This window comes from Scyliorhinus canicula, chromosome 6 (assembly GCF_902713615.1).
Source record: "Scyliorhinus canicula chromosome 6, sScyCan1.1, whole genome shotgun sequence".
Taxonomy (NCBI): Eukaryota; Metazoa; Chordata; class Chondrichthyes; order Carcharhiniformes; family Scyliorhinidae; genus Scyliorhinus; species Scyliorhinus canicula.
Genome location: NC_052151.1, coordinates 140,447,320 through 140,465,057, shown reverse-complemented (window position 1 = coordinate 140,465,057; position 17,738 = coordinate 140,447,320). Strand labels below are relative to the sequence as shown.

The 17,738-nt window shown below is 53.6% G+C and overlaps 1 protein-coding gene across 1 annotated transcript in view; it reads right to left on the bottom strand.

Annotated features, from left to right (window-relative positions):
* Positions 1-17,738, bottom strand: part of LOC119967540 — a 72,172-nt gene that overhangs the window by 29,517 nt on the left and 24,917 nt on the right. The window lies entirely within an intron of this gene.

The following is a 17,738-nucleotide window of genomic DNA, read 5'->3' as shown; positions in this document are numbered from 1 at the left end:
GATCGAGTGGGATCTTGCAATGATCTTCCTTTGGCAGACAACAGGGACATTCCTTTGTAGTTAACATATCCAATCTTGTCTCTCTTCTTGAATGTATTTAAAGAATATCTTAGTGTTCTCCCTAATCTTCCACATTGTATTCGCAAGTCATTTTTCCTTTTTGCTCTTCTAATTGCTTTCTTAAGTTCCCTCTTGCACTTCCTAGATTCTCCAAGGCTACAGTTGAATTTCTCCCTTTGGAGTTGCTAAATATCTTTCTCTTCCTCCTTATCCAATGCTGGATTGTCCTAGATATTCAGGTTTCCCTGAACTTATTGCTCCATTTCCCCCCCATAGGGAACAAGTTGCACCTGTACTGTCCCAATTTCTTTTTTAATTTCCTCCACTTTTCCGCTGTAGATTTTCCTGTAGATGCTGTTCCCAGTCAACTTTGACAAGATCCTGTCTTATTTTAGTAAAACAAAAGTCGTTAAATTTTAGTAAAATCTGCCTTGCCCCAATCCAAAACCGTCATTTGCAGGTCATCTTTTTCCTTGTCGGACAGGCCGGACGGCGGAGGAGGAGAAGCGGCAGCGGAGGAGGAGCGGGCGGCGGAGAGGCGGCGGCGGAGAGGCGGAAGGCGGCGGCGGAGAGGCGGAAGGCGGAGAGCAGCGGCGACAGGGAGGCCCAGCAGCGGCAGGTCCAACCCCTCTCCCTCCCCCCCCCACGCGGGCCAGGAGCGGTGCGGCAGCGGCGGGCCCTCTTCTCTCTCCCGCCCCCCCCCCCCCCCCAGACGCGGGCCGGGAGCGGTGCGGCAGCGGCGGGCCCTCTTTTCTCCCCCCCCCCCCAACCAGCAGCGGGGACCCCCCCCCCCAACCAGCAGCGGGGACCCCCCTCCCCCCACCAACCAGCAGCGGGGACCCCCCCCCCCCAACCAGCAGCGGAGACCCCCCCCAACCAGCAGCGGGGACCCCCCCCCCAACCAGCAGCGGGGACCCCCCCCAACCAGCAGCGGGGACCCCCTCCCCAACCAGCAGCGGGGACCCCCCCCCCCAACCAGCAGCGGGGACCCCCCCCCCCAACCAGCAGCGGGGACCCCCCCCCCAACCAGCAGCGGGGACACCCCCCCCAACCAGCAGCGGGGACACCCCCCCCCCCCAACCAGCAGCGGGGACACCCCCCCCCCCCCTACCGGCAGCGACCACCGGCCCACTCACCCCTCCCCCCCCCCCCCCCCCCCCCAACTGCAGTGACCACCACGTGGCAAGGACAAAGGGACTCTCTCTCTCTCTCTCTCCTGGGTGAGTGGGGAGAGAAAACAAAAGAAAAAAGAGACTTATATTTCTGTTCTTTTTAAAAAAAAAACCCAAAAGAAAACTGGTAAAGAGAAAAGGGGTAAAATAAAGGGGTAAAGGAAAGAAGGGGGGAAATAAAATTTTTATTTAAAAAAAAAATATATATATATTTTTATATATATATACATATATAATAATAAATAAAATTAAAATAGGGTGCGGAAAAGGGGGAAAAGAAGAACAAGGAGAGAAGAAAAGATGAAGGGGAAGGGGGAGAAAAAAATGCCAGAAGGGAGCCAAGAGAAAGGGGGCACCGGAAGTAGACGGGGCAAAGGGCAAACCAGCTTGGGCGAACGAGTCAACACGCGAAGCAGCGGGAAGGATGTATCGCCGCATCCAAAAGAGCTGGACGGGCGGGCAACCTCTCCCCTGGGGTTAGAGGGGGGCGTGAATTGGAAGGAAGCCTTTGCCGAGGTGGTGAGGGAGCAGCTGCAGGCAATCAAGGCAGAGTTAAAAGCAGACGCAGAGGCCGCAGCACAGGCAGCAGTGACCACGGCCATGTCAGGGGTGCAGCAGGCTCTGACCAGATTGGAGGAGAAAGTGGATGCCCAAGGGAAGATACTGGAAGCCCAGGGGGCAACCATTAAAGAGCTGGAGAAGGCAGCGACTGACGTGAGCGACCGGGTCATGTCCCTGGAGAGGGAAATGGCGAAACTGAGTGCAACACAGGGGAGCCTGAAGGGCAGGGTAGACGACCAGGAGAACAGCTCGAGAAGGCAAAATATTAGGATAGTGGGCCTGCCAGAGGGGATCGAGGGTAGAAATCCCACAACATTCGTGGCTGCGATGCTGGGCTCCTTAGTGGGGCGGGAAACGTTTCCCACCCCACCGGAAATGGACAGAGCTCATCGGTCACTGCGCCCGAAGCCCAAGGAAGGGGAAAAACCGAGAGCAGTTATAACCAAACTGCACCGGTACCGGGATAGGGAGACAATCCTGCGCTGGGCCAAGGAGAATAGAGCCTGCAAATGGAACGGGCACGCCATCCGAATCTACGAGGATCTTGGAGCGGACATAGCTAAGAGACGGGCGGAGTTCAACAGAGCGAAAGCAGCTCTCTACAAGAACAAAGTACGTTTTGGTATAATGTACCCAGCAAAACTCTGAGTCACATACCAAAACAAGGAATATTTCTTTACAGCCCCTGCCGAGGCGAATAGATTCGTCGAGGAGCACGGGCTGGAAAAACGCCATGGGAAGTAGGGACGAGGGGCCCATGGCAAGGAGAAACGTCATGCCGACGGGGGGGGTGGGGAGGGGCAAGGCAAAGCCAGCCCCCTCCCCCCTGGCAGGAACACCCAGAACGAAAAACAACCCAATGCCCAAGGGCCCGCTCCAGGTGGGAGGCCAGGCCCCGGCACAAGGGAACGGGGGTACTGGAGAGGGGAGAGGAGAAGCGGGACAGCAACCTCCGAGAGGGGAGCCACCGTGCTAGCAGGAAAGCTAGCGACGGGGGCGCGCAACAGAGCAGGGCCGCAGCGCACCCCCAACGGGGGGAAGGCGCCAGGCAGGGGAGGGGGGGGATCACCCATCAAAGGTGGGAGAGCAAATGGGGACAGGAATGGGGGAGAGAGGGGCAATGGAGGGGTATACAGGGGAGGGGGGAAAAGGGATAGAGCGGGGGGGGGGGGGGGGGGCACTCGGGGGGCGAGAGACCAGGGAGGGGAAATGCAGGGACGAAGGGACAAAAGAGGCCAGAAAGGGAATAGGGCCACAAAGTGCCACAGACAAGGGCTCGAAACAGGGAACCGCTGCAAGCACCCACCCAGTACGGTCTGTGGGTGAAGGGGCCCCCCGGAGTGCAGGGGACTACCCGCGTGGCGGACACACAGTGGACGGCCATGGCGGGTGTCCCCGGGTCAAGGGGGAACCCCGGAGCGCAGGGACCCGACCGCATGGGGAGAGCAGTGATAGTGGACATCCTGGACGGCCCCCTAACAAAGGGAAACCCCAGAGGGCAGGGGCGCGTCCACCGGACAAATATGGTTAACCCCACAGGAGCAAGGGGGCAGAAGCCCCCCACCAGAATAGTCACCTGGAACGTAAGGGGACTTAACGGCCCAGTGAAGAGATCTAGAGTCCTCACCCACCTTAGAAACATGAGGGCCGACATAGTCTTCCTCCAAGAGACGCACCTGAGGGAGCAGGACCAACTGCGGGTAAGAAAGGGCTGGGTGGGACAAACCTATCATTCCTGTTATGGGGCAAGGGCCAGGGGGGTGGCAATCCTGATTGGCAAGAGGACAATGTTTAGGGCGACAAAGACGGTTACGGACCCAGGGGGACGGTATGTCATGGTCAGCGGGGCCCTGGATGGGGCGCCGGTAGTTCTAGTTAACGTGTACGCGCCCAACTGGGACGACACGAGCTTCATCCAAAAGACCATGGCAGAAATCCCGGACATAGCGACGCACCGACTAATCATGGGGGGGGACTTCAACTGTGTACAGGACCCAAAGACGGACAGATCAAACTCCAGAACGGGGAAAACCTCAAACATGGCAAGGGAACTCAGTCACTATATGGAGCAGATGGGAGCAGTGGACCCCAGGAGATTCGCCCACCCGGGGGAGAAAGAATTCTCTTTCTTCTCCCCAGTACACAATGTGTACACCAGAATTGACTTCTTTGTGGTGGGGAAAACGGTGCTTCCAGGGATAGACAAGGTGGAATATTCCGCAATTGTGATATCAGACCACGCCCCACACTACATGGACGTGCGGCTGGAGACGGGAAGGACCCAGCGCCCCACATGGAGGCTGGACGGTGCCTTACTAGCTGACAAGGCCTTGAGCGAAAGGATAGCGCGGGCCATAGCGGAATACACGGAGAACAACCAAAACGGGGAAGTCTCATCCTCCACGTTCTGGGAAGCGCTTAAGGCCGTACTAAGAGGGGAAATCATTGCCTACAAAGCGCAAAGAGATAGGGAGGAAAGGGTGGCTAGGCAGAAGCTGGTCGACTCCATACTGGAGGTAGACCGTAAATACTCCGAGGCCCCGACCGTAGAGCTCCTGGCGGAGAGAAAAGAATTACAAAGGAACTTTGACCTGCTCTCCACCAGGAAAGCAGTACACCAACTCCGCCAGGCACGCGGGGCCCTGTACGAACACGGAGACAAAGCCAGCCGCCTGTTTGCACACCAGCTGAGAAAGCAGGCAGCCAGCAGGGAAATTGCGCAAATCAGAGGTACCAGAGGCACGTGGGAAACAGAACCAGAGAGGATTAACGAAACCTTCAAGGCCTTCTACCAAGAGCTATACACCTCGGAGCCCCCAACGGGGAAGGCTGGGATGAACCGGTTTCTTGATGGACTGGACATACCAGTCGTGGGAGAGGGCAGAAAACGGGATCTGGAAGCACCACTAGCACTGGGAGAGATCATGGAGAGCATTAGCTCCATGCAGACGGGGAAGGCGCCGGGACTGGACGGATTCCCGGCGGACTTCTACAAAAAATTCGCGACAGCACTGGCCCCGCACCTGCGGGAGATGTTCACAGACTCGCTAGCTAGGGGCACACTGCCACCCACGTTAGCACAGGCCTCAATCTCGCTGATACCTAAGAAAGACAAAGACCCAACGGAATGTGGGTCATACAGACCCATATCCCTGCTGAACGCAGACGCCAAAATACTGGCCAAAATCCTAGCCAAAAGGCTAGAAGACTGTGTACCTGAGGTGGTCACAGAGGACCAGACGGGCTTCGTCAAAGGTAGACAGCTTACCGCAAACATCAGGCGCCTGCTGAACGTGATAATGACCCCCTCCGGGGAGAGAACACAAGAGGTGATCGTCTCCCTGGACGCAGAAAAGGCCTTCGACAGAGTCGAATGGAAATACCTCATAGAGGTACTGGAGCGGTTCGGGCTTGGAACAGGGTTCACCGCTTGGGTAAAGCTCCTATACAACGCTCCCATGGCGAGTGTACGGACCAACAATACCAACTCCCAATACTTCCAGCTGCACAGGGGCACCAGACAAGGATGCCCACTGTCCCCGCTGCTGTTCGCACTAGCAATCGAACCGCTAGCAATCGCGCTCAGGGCAGCAAAAAATTGGAGGGGGATCCGAAGGGGAGGTAGATAGCACAGAGTCTCACTCTATGCGGATGATCTGCTCCTCTATATCTCGGACCCACAAAGCAGCATGGACGGAATCATAGCGCTCCTGAAAGAGTTTGGAGCCTTCTCGGGCTACAATCTCAACATGAGCAAAAGTGAGATCTTCCCAGTACACCCGCAAGGGGGGGGGGGGGGGGGGGGGGGGGGGGGGGGGCAGCGCTAAAGGGCCTGCCGTTCAAACAAGCCCGAAATAAATTCCGCTACCTGGGGATCCAAATAGCCCATGACTGGAAAGGGGTCCACAAATGGAACCTCACCAGCCTGACGGAGGAAGTTAAAAAGGACCTGCAAAGATGGAACACACTCCCGCTCTCCCTCGCGGGGAGAGTCCAGACGATCAAAATGAACGTACTGCCCAGGTTCCTTTTCCTGTTTAGATCCATTCCGATCTACATCCCCAAGGCCTTTTTCAAAGCGCTGGACAAACATATCATGGCGTTCGTATGGGGGGGTAAAAATGCTAGGATCCCAAAGAAGGTCATACAAAAAACAAAATCCAGGGGGGGGCTAGCCCTCCCAAATCTACAATTCTACCACTGGGCGGCAACAGCCGAGCGAGTAAGGGGATGGATCCAGGAGCCAGAAGCCGAGTGGGTGCGTGCGGAGGAGGCCTCCTGCATGGGAACCTCCCTCCGGGCCCTCGCCACGGCAGCACTCCCATCCCCACCCAAAAAACACTCCACCAGCCCAGTGGTGACAGCCACCCTCCAATCCTGGAACCAACTGCGGCAGCAATTTGGCCTGTACAAAATGTCGGACAAGGCTCCCATCTGCAACAACCATAGGTTCAAACCAGCACTGACCGACGCCACCTTCAAAAGGTGGAGGCAGGACGGGGGGACACTGACAGTCAGGGACCTATACACGGACGACAGGATCGCAACACTGGACGAACTGACAGAGAAATTTCAGCTAGCTGGGGGGAACGAGCTACGGTACCTGCAGCTCAAAAACTTCCTACGAAAGGAGACAAGGACGTACCCACAACCGCCACGACAGACACTATTGGAAGACCTACTGGAAGCAAGTATCCTAGAGAAAGGGAACTGTAGTGACATGTATGACCGACTGGTAGATAGGGACGACACCGTACTGGACGCAACAAGAAGGAAATGGGAGGACGACCTGGGGATGGAGATAGGGTGGGGACTCTGGAGCGAAGCACTGCATAGGGTCAACTCCACCTCCACGTGCGCAAGGCTCAGCCTGACGCAACTAAAAGTGGTACATAGAGCCCACTTAACGAGAAACCGTATGAGTAGGTTCTTCCCGGAGGTGGAGGACAAATGTGAGCGGTGCCAGAGAGGCCCGGCCAACCACGCCCACATGTTCTGGTCTTGCCCCAGACTTGTGGAGTACTGGACAGCCTTCTTCGAGGCTATGTCCAAAGTGGTGGGGGTGAGGGTGGAGCCATGCCCGATAGTGGCGGTCTTCGGGGTTTCAGACCAGCCAGATCTATTCCTGGGGAGGAGGGCGGACGCCCTTGCCTTTGCCTCCCTGATTGCCCGCCGTAGAATCCTGTTTGGCTGGCGGTCAGCAGCACCACCCAGAGCTGCAGACTGGCTGTCCGACCTCTCGGAATCTCTCCAAATGGAGAAAATCAAATTCGCCATCCGAGGGTCGGACGGCGGCTTCCACAGAACGTGGGAGCCATTCATGCAACTGTTCCGGGACCTGTTTGTGGCCAACGTACATGAGGAAGAATAGTCGGGTGGCCAAGAACCAGGGGAAAATGGGCGGGAATCGGGGGAAGGTAGCCGGGGGGAGGGGGGGGGGGGGGGGGCTACGGGCTCGGTATGGGGGTTTGATGGCAAGCCAAGGCCCAAAACCAAACTATAAATAAATGCCTATAAACATGTGCCTCGGCCATATTGGGGAATGTAAAATATGTATGCTGGCTAAAGGGGGCGGCCACAATTATTGTTATGAAGATGCTTACCTGTAAATATTCATGTAAAAAATTTTTGTGCTTTCCTTTTTTTTTTCTCTCTCTCTAATAACTTGTAATTTGTCATATATAAAATATGAAAACTCAATAAAAAAACATTTATAAAAAAAAAATCTTTTTCCTTGTCCATAACTAACTTGAACCACACCGTGCTGTTGTCGCTATCACTAAAGTTCTCCCCCACTGCCACAGTGAACACCAATCTGCCTTAATTCCCCAGATCCAGATCTGCTCCATCTCTTGTTGAGCCTTCTACATTTGATACAAAAAAACTCCCATGCATACATTTCAAGAAATCAACCCGCTCTAGACCAGTGTTTTTCCAACTTTTTTTTCCCAGGACCCACTTTTACCAACTGGCCAAACTTTGTGACCCACACCGACCAACCTTCACAAAACATGATTTTTTTCTTACCTTTAATGTGACAGGTGAGCCTGCTTGGTCCTCATGATCTCACGTTAGGAGTGAGCAATGGGTGTGTCAGGTGCAGAGTTCAGTCAGTTCCTTTGTGCTGTCTTGATCTTTGTGAAGACAGAAAATACAACCTCGCACATGTAGGTCATTGTGAGGGCAAAAGCAACACAATGCTTATTATACTCAGCACTGGATGTTCCTTGGAGACACTACTCCAGAATGCTGGAACTGACTTGTGGCGTGTCTTTAATGTGCTGTCACAGATGAGATGCAGAAGTTCAGTCTCTTCATTTGCAATCAGCTGTAAGTTGATAATTGTCTCTGCGGTCTCAAACTCAAAAGGATTTTCACCCACCACTTTTCTCTTAAAATCTGAATCTGGAACTAGCAACAAAAACTGTTGATCAGCACAGCCAGATGGATTGCCAGTCAATTGACAGTACCCTGAACACAAACAGAAAATACTGGGCAATCTCAGCAGTTCTGACAGCACCTGTGCAGAGAGAAGGGAGCTAACATTTCGAATCTGAATGACTCTTTGTCAATTCATCCAGGCTCAAAATGTTTGCTCCCTTCTCTCTCCACAGGTGCAGCTTCATCGCTTGTCATTCCTCTGCAACAAACCAAATCGAGCCCACACTTTCCAACTATGTAACTATTCAATGATGCAGGGGCCGCGATTCTCCAAAATCCCGGCCAAGTGTTGACGCCAGCGTAAACACCGGAGTGGTGTTAACCGGCGACAACGGGCCTCTTGGCCCAGTAATTCTCCGTTTTATAGGGGGCTAGCACGGTGCCGGAGTGCTGCACGCTGCTCCGAAAGGCGGCCCTGCACGTCCGGCGCGGGTACGCCATGTTGGCACGGGCCCGCACATGCACGCTATCACTGCCTCGGGTCCACCCATGTGCGTGCCAGCCGTCTCCACACCGGCGCATGCGTGTGGTTGCTGTCACCGCGCCGGCGCGGAGCAACATGTCGGGAACATGTCAGGCCCCCTCCAGATCGCACCCGCCCGCCAATCGGGAGCCCCCAATCGCGGTCCTGGACCCCGTGGAGGCCCATCCCCTGGAGCCAGATCCCCCCGCCCCCCCAATCAGGACATCCACAGCGACCGCAGGTCTGAGCTCCGGCTGAGTGGAACCAGGTTTGAACCACGCCGGCGGGACTTGGCAGAACTAGGCGGGAGTTCGGCCCGTCACCCGCGGAAAATCGCCGCCATGGCCTATTTCAGCAGCTCCCGACCGGGAGCTCCCTCAACTATATCACAAATTCAGCGAGCCACTATTATCACTGAAGGGGATGCATTTCAGTCTTTCAGCAAACTTCTCATCTAGGACCTTCCAAACTATGAGCTGGATTCTCCGATTTTGTGACGAAATGCTGAAACCACCCTGAGAATTGTGGACTTTTACGACGCCAAAAACGGCGCAACTGATGCAATGATTCAGCAACTCGAAAGTGGCTAGCACCGTCGTCATGTGAAAAGCAACTGTTTTGAAGCGAAACGACACCGGATTCGGCGCACAATAGGCTCATAGGCTGCAGCCGCACTCAAGCAGACCCCACCCACCGGGGAACAGTCAAACCGCCACCCTACTCCTCATGCATGCACCCATGCCAGCTCTGGCCACTGATGCCATCATCAATCCAGCCCCCGGGCTGCATGCGTCAGAACATCTAACAGTGTCGTTGTTTGTGTTTGCCCCCCCCCCCCCAGGGAGAAGGCCGCGCACAACTGCCGGGAGAGGTTGAAGACCGAAGGGGGGCAACCAGACCTGCGTCCCCTCACCTTGCTCGATCAGAGGGCACTGGACATGGCCTGGAGAAAAGGGAGGTCGCCAACATGGATATCGGCAGCGGGCGAGGAAGTGAGACCCCCTGTCCAGTCGCAGATCCTCATGACACATGTGTCCTCCCCACGCACCCCCACACACCTTTCACCCCCCCACACCCTCACCCTCCCCCCACCCCTGTCCCACTGTCTAACCATACATGCCGTCTTGTGTCTGCCAGAGAGGGTCCCGGTCCATCCAGGGCCCCCCGCCCCCAGCCAGAGCCAGAGCCCCCCAGACGGCCAAGCATTGACGGAGAGAGCAGCCGGAACACCAACCCTCTGCCCGAAACCCAGGACACCATGGAGTTCGGGTCAGAGGAGGACACAGACTTTCCATCACAGCTGTCTCCAACACCCTCCACTATCCCAGAGACTATCTACTCGGTTGGGCACACTAGTGAGGAGGCTTCCGAGACACTATCTGGTGCGCACCACACTGTCAGTCCAGTACAGCATGTGGAGGTAGGAGCAGCCGGGTGGCCGGAGAGTCAGAGGGCAGCCCCAGCAACCAGCTGCCGCTCAGACGGGTCCCGGGCTCCTGGAACATCCAGTCCAATCCACAGTTGAGATGCAGGCAGAGACCCGGGGACTACGGGAGGGAATGACGGTTAGCATCCAGCACTTGCGGACGCAGATGGAGGAGTCCATCCGCGAGCAGGAGCAGGGTGTGGTCCCACCCAAGCCAAAACCGCACGGGTGGCGTCCACGGTGGAGGCAATGGAGGCGATGGTGTTGGATGTGGGTCAGCATGTGCAAGGCCTGGGGCATTCTGTGCAGGCAGGGGCCGAGGCCCAGGACAGAGGTGCCCTCTCACAGGCAGCCATGTGCCAGAGCCATGACAACATCGCAGCTGCACTCCTCAGTGTGCCCAGTCACAGCGGGCCATTACTGAGAGCATCAGAGGCATTGCACAGGCCCAGGCCAGCATGGCACAGACTCAGAAGGATGTGGCTCACATCCAGAGGGACATTGCCCACACCCAGAGGGACGTGGCCCACACACCGGCTGATGTGGCACAGACCCTCAGTTTTGTGGCACAGTCGCAGCCATATGTGCTGCAGTCCCAGATGGAGATGAGCCACTCCCTGTGCTCCATGGCCACAAACGAGCAGACCCTTGTTGAGACCAGAGCGGGTCACCACGACTGGCAGCGCCAGGTGGCCTCAGGGATGTCTCTGCTCGCACCCCCGTCCCACGGAGTAGCCCAGGGGTCATCGAGCACCCCAGCGGAGGAGGAGGTGTTGGGGCCCGTGCTGGTGGCTCCAGCAGGGGAGGTGCCGGAACAGCGCAGCACCTAGGACTCCCCCCCCCCCCCCACTCCTGCCCCTGGTGCATCTGGTGGGCAGCGCGCAGAATATGGCGGCACCACAGCACCCGGGTCGTCCGAGCAGTAGCCAGGCCCATCCAGGCTGGGCCACCCCAGGAGACATGCGCCCTTGTTGCAGGGTAGGAGTCACAGCTGCCCGCCTCCACTCCTGTTCTAGCGTCTGGGGAATCACCTAGGCATAGTCTTTGGGCCCTTTCGGCCAGAAAGGTAGACACCAGTTAAGTTGGCACCGATGCAGGGCACAGTTTAGTAATAGGGGCTAGGGCACAGACTATATATATTTCTTCACCATGTGGAGATGCCGGCGTTGGACGGGGATGAGCACAGTAAGAAGTCTTACAACACTAGGTTAAAGTCCAACAGGTTTGTTTTAAACACTAGCTTTCGGAGCACTACCCCTTCCTCAGGTGCTCCAAAAGCTAGAGTTTGAAACAAAACCTGTTAGACTTTAACCTGGTGTTGTAAGACTTCTTACTATATTTCTTCACAATAAACACCTGTCAACACTGTTGAAACCTCCCTCTGTGCTTTGTCTGATTGGTGTGGGGGAGGGGCAGTCAGTGCTAGCCAGTGGGAGTGAGGGGTGGGGTACGAGAGAAGGCCCCGTGGGTGGACTGTGCTTCCCCCTCCCCCACTCCGACTCTCCCCAGCACCCCCACCCCAGCAATTCGAAAGGACAGTGTGATGGACTGGCCAACTTGCATGCAAGGATCACCCAGGTCGAAGGTGCAACTGTGGGCATGAGTCAGACATTGTCTAATGATGTGGAGCATGGAGCTCAACGCAGAGCGGGTTGACATCATCTTCCATCCCATGAACCAGACCCGCTGTCCCTGCCAACTCAGTGCACCCAGCTTGTAACGCCGCAGGTATGGAAAACGGAGGGGGTGTGCATGTGAGTTGTTTGGTGGTGTGGGAGGTAGGGGGTTTGGTGGTGTGGAAGGTGAGGAGGTGTGGGTTTGAGATGGTGGTGTCCGTACCCCTGGCCAGTGGCCCCTCTTCCCCCCTAGTCGGTGAAGCGTGTCACGACGAGTGCGTTCAAGCGCGTTTGCCCTGGTGATGGCGTTATGCGGTCTTCCGTGCCTCCCCAGCCCCACGTCCCGCTTATCGCCCCCTCTCCCTTATCCTCATGGTCTGATGAGGCTTGCCCTTCCTCCTCATCCTCCTCCAGCACATCGCCCCTCTGCTGGGCTATATTGTGGAGGACACATAAGACCACCACGATGCGGGCGACCCTCCTAGCCTCATACTGGAAAGCCCCCCCAGAGCGGTCCACGCACCTGAAGCTCATCTTCAAGATCCCGAAGCACCTCTCAACAACACCTCTGGTCACCATATGGGCATCATTGTGTCAGGTCTCCGATTGGTCTGTGGCCTCCATATAGGCGGCATCAGCCATGAACGCATCGAGTAACCCCTGTCACCCAATAGCAAGCCCCGCAGCCTGGGGGTTGCACCTCGAACATGTCAGGGATCACCGAGTTTGCCAAGATGAAAGAGTCATGTCCACTGCCCGGGTATCGGGCGCAGACATGCATAATGCGCATCTGATGGTCACAGACCAGCTGAATGTTCATGGAATGGTAGCCCTTCCTATTTGTGTACAGTGACCTGTTTTCCGCCGGTGGCCATAGGGCAACATGCATGCCATCAATTACCCCCTGGACCCGGGAAATCCCAGTGACGGCAGCAAACCCCGCTGCCCGGGCATCCTGGTGGTCCACAGGGTTCTGTCCCCACTCAGCGACTGGAAGGATCCCGTCGCAAATACATTGAGGGCAACCGTCACCTTGACGGCCACCAGGAGTGGGTGTCCTCCCCACACCCCTGCGGTGCCACATGTGCCATCATCTGGCAGATATGTCTGATAGTCTCCCTGCTCCTCTGCAGTCTCCATCTGCATGCCCAGTCCAGAAGGTCCTCAAATGACTTGTGGTTACGGTGCACACGGGTCCTCATCCGGCACCTCCTCCTCCTTCTTGGCCTCTCGGGCTGCAGCCCTCCAGCCTGCCAACTGCCCCTCTGCAGCCAGCTCCTCTGCTGCAGCCTCCGCCTCCTCCCTGAGGGCTTCATTCAGGGCTGTGCAATTGCCACAGCGTCCAGCATCACAGGCTGATGTCCAAAAGCTATTATTCCCTGCAGGGGATGAAAGGCAAACATGTTAGCATGGCGCATACTCCCGTGCCCAACTAGCAGCCATGGGCTACACGGTGGCTTCGTTTGGAACCGCGCCTCCCACCCCCATACCCCAGCCTCATCGGTGCCCCCGGTCCTGGTGTCCATCCCTGTTGCCAGTGGACCATTGGCTAGCACTGCCCTCACCGGGGGCTGCTGTCGGTGTGGTCCCCCAGTAGGTGGCTGCCGGTTGGGTGGGGTGTTCGAGGGCGGGGGCCATTCATACGGCCATTGTCACTGTGTAAATCCAGGGGCTGAGGTGGGTTGTCAGCAAGATGGCCACCGTAATGGCAGTCGGTGCTTGGTCACCGCCCCTGTCCTGTGGGGGGCATCCCGGCTGCTCGGCCTGTTCCCCCCCAACCCTCCCCTTCCATGGCCCTGGCAGGTTCCACCCCCCTCCCTAGCCGGTATCTGAGTGGCAGCCTGCAGTCACCCCACGCCACTTCCTACCACCTCTCTCGCTCAGCAGCCAGGATGCCAAGTTCACGAGTTTTAAAACCACAAGAGAACACGCCCTCAGGAAATCAGCCCATCTGAGATGCTGCATTGCGGAGGCCCCAGAGTATCGAGCATCAGACCCGCTAATGATATTCCTACTGTACTCTCAGGCCGTGCAGCAGCCGCCGTGGTTATGTCATTTTTGGGGGCTAGAGAATCCCGATTTGGGCGTCGGAAGCTATTCTCCGCACGATTGCGTTTCACAATTTTGGCGCAGCCAATAGAGAATCCAGCCCTCTGTCTATTCTAGCATGGGGAGTTAAATTCTCTGCTAAAGTGTGGGGTATTTTTGGAATGGAAACACGGCTACACGGAAAGTTACCATGTAAGAGCCTAATTGTGCTATGCATGCAATGTAACATTTCTGCGAAGGACTTCAGCGAACGAGTTAAGTTCTTGCTGCATCCTTTGAAAAAGATCAAGAGAGGGCAGCATGGTGGCACAGTCATTAGCATTGCTGGCTACGCGCTGAGGACCTGGGTTCGAATCCTGGCCCTGGGCCACTGTCCGTGTGGAGTTTGCACGGTCTCCCCGTGTCTGCATGGGTTTCACCCCCACAACCCAAAGATGTGCAGGCTAGGTGGATTGGACACGCGAAATTGCCCCTCAATTGAAAAAAAAAGCAAAAGATCAGGAGGTTTGTCCTCGAACTGATAGAATTCTTTATCATGGTGGATAGTGAGGTAGTTGTTTCTAAGACTAGGGTCCTGAATCGCAATAAAGGTAACTATGATGGAATGAGGCTGGAGTTGACTGTGATGAACTGGGAAACATTACTGAAAGGAAGGACAGTCGACAGGCAAAGGCAGGCATTCAGGAAACGAATGGGCGAACTCCAAAAGTAATTTCTTCCTATTTGGCGCAAGAGTAGAAAGTGAACCGTGACCAAACCATGCCTTATAAGGGATAGTATTAGATTCAAAGAAGAGGCATACAAGTTAGCAAGAAAAAGCAATAGACCTGAGGAGTGGTAACAGTTTAAATTCAATAAAGGTAGGCCAAGGGATTGATTAAGAAGGGGAAAATACAGTGTGAAAGTAAGCTAGCGGGGAACATAAAACCAAACTGTAAAAGTTTACATGGGTACATAAAGAAAAAAGGATTGATAAAAACAAATGTAGGCCCCTTACTGTCAGAAACGGAGGAATTCATAACGGGAAATAAAGAAATGGCTGAGGAACTAAATTCCTACTTTGCTTCTGTTTTCACAAAGGAAGACACAAATAATGTACCGGAAGTCCTGAAAAGCACAGGTGTTAATGAGGAGCTGAAGGAAATTAGTATAAGTAGAGAAATGTTTTTCGGAAATTAATGAGGTTGAGGCAGATAAATCTCCAGGGCTTGATAATCACCATCCCAGAGTGGTCCTAGAAATAGTACATACATTGGCGTTCATTTTCCAACATTCTTTGGACTCTGGAATGGTTCTTACAGATTGGAGGGTAGCAAATATAACCCCGCTCTTCAAAAGGGGAAGCAGAGAAAAAACAGGGAGTAGATAGACAGTCAGAGATATTCTCCCCGAGTACAACAAATCATTACAAGGGGCCATAAATTTAAGGTGAATGGTGGAAGATATAGGGGGGATGTCAGAAGTAGGTTCTTTATCCAGTGTAGTGGGGGCATGGAATGCACAGCCTGTGGAAGTAGTTGAGTCGGAAACATTAGGGACCTTCAAGTGGCTATTGGATAGGTACATGGAATACTGTAGAATGATGGGGTGTAGATTAATTTGTTCTTAATCTAGGACAAATGTTCGGAACAACATCGTGGGCCGAAGGGCCTGTTCTGTGCTCTATTTGCTATGTTCTATAGACCAGTGAGCCTAACATCAGTAGTAAGGAAGTTGATAAGAGTCCATTATCATATTAACAAGGATTTCATAGCACAGCACTTGGAAAGCAGCGGTATAATCAGACAATGTCAGCATGGATTTATGAAAGGAAAACCATGTTTGACAAATCTATTGGAATTGTTTGAAGATGTAACCAGTAGAAGGCTGCACGGTAGCACAGTGATTAGCACTGTTGCTTCACAGCACCAGAATCCCAGGTTCGGTTCCTGGCTTGGGTCACTGTCTGTGCAGAGTCTGCATGTTCTCCCCGTGTCTTACCTCCAAGTGCTCCAGTTTCTTCCCGTAAGTTCTGAAAGATGTGCTTATTAGGTGAATTGGACATTCTGAATTTTCCCTCAGTGTACCCGAACAGACGCCGGAATGTGGCACCTTCATTGCAGTGTTAATGTAAGCCTACTTGTGACAATAATAAAGATTATTATTATTATTAGAGTTGACCAGGAAACCCCGTGAATGTGGTTTATTTCGACTTTCAGAAGCCTTTCGGCAAGGTCTCACATTGCAGATTACCAGGTAAAGTTAAAGCGCATGGGACTGCAGAGTGTGTCTTGAGATGGATGGAAAGCTAGTTAGCAGACAGGAAGTAAAATTAATGCTTTTGGCGAGGGAATTGAATGTAGTATTTCCAAATTTGCAGATGATACAAAGTTAGGTGGGAGGGTGAACTGCGAGGAGGATGCAGAGATGCTTCTGTGGGATTTGGACAGATTGAGTGAGTGGGCATATGCATGGCAGATACAGTATTATTCACTTTAGTAGAAAAAGTAGAAATGCAGATTATTATTTGAATGGGTGTAAATTGAGGGAGGTAGAGTTTTGGCGAGAATTTGGTGTCCTCATGCATCAGTTACTGAAAGTAAGTGCACGGGTACAGCAGGCAGTAAAGAAGGCAAATGGTTTGATGGCCTTCATCGCGAGAGGATTTAAGTTTAGGAATAGGATTTTTTTACTGCAATTATATAGAGCATTGGTGAGGCCTCACCTGGAGGATTGTGTGCAGTTTTGGTGTCCTTATCTGAGGAAGGATGTTCTTACTATGGTGGGAGTGCAGTGAGGGTTTACTGGACTGATTCCTGGATTGGTGGAACTGTCATATGTGGAGAGACTAAATCGGTTAGGATTATATTAATTGGAGTTGAGAAGAGTGAGAGGGGATCGCATATAAACATATAAAATTCTTACAGGATTACAGTAAAAAGTCTTACAACACCAGGTTAAAGTCCAACAGGCTTGTTTTAAATCACCAGCTTTCGGAGCACTGCTCCTTCCTCAGGTGAATGAAGAGGTAGGTTCCAGAAACATAGATATAGAAAAAATCAAAAATGCAAGACGATACTTTGAATGCGAGTTTTTCTTTGCAGTTAATTAAGTCCTTACATGTGTATTTATGGTCTAAGCCTTACTGCTAACATAAAGATGGCTGATGGCTCCATAAAGAGTTACAGCACCTGTGATTGCCAGAGGATAGTGTCCTAGCAGCTTCCAGGATATTATGCACACACCCACATGAAACACTTGCTCTGATCATATACCAGCTAAATGTTTTGCAACTGGAACCCTTCTTATTGGTATTAACTTTATGGAATCTGCCTGGCTGGTTAGTCTGTGCCTTGAGGCGGGGTACACGGCTTCCCTCCGACAGGGAATCAGGTACCGGGTTTGAATCTTTCAATGAAACCAACTCATGCCATCAGGCGGAAGGGGTGCAATCAATGATCCCATACCTTTGAGGAAATCCAGCAAAGATGGAAAATCTCAAAGCTCTTGATCTTGAATGCCATTGTCCAACTTAAATTCAATGTCATCCCTAGCCTCTAAAAGAGTATCTGTTACCTCTGTGGTGCAATGAACAGAATCCACGGAAGGAACCAGTTGGAAAAATGTGCAAGGTCTTTGTGACTTTTACAACCATGGGAATCCCATGGTGATGGTTCCTTTGAAACCTCGAATGACCTTCAACAAGAGCACTGAAGTCAACAACCATTTGCATGGACAAGCACAGCCTTCTGCAGCATGATTGGCTCTGAGGTTTGCAAACACACACGCACACAGACACAATGCTTCTGACCTTTCCCTCTTCAGTTGTACCTCTTGCTGTTGTTCCTCCATCTGATGGGCTCCCCGCTGTGTTAGCACCTCTTCTCCCTGTCATGGTTGAAACCTTGCGTAGATCTCATGTTTTACAAAGATAATTCTAAACTAGCCTTTAATGAGTTGACAAGGTCCCG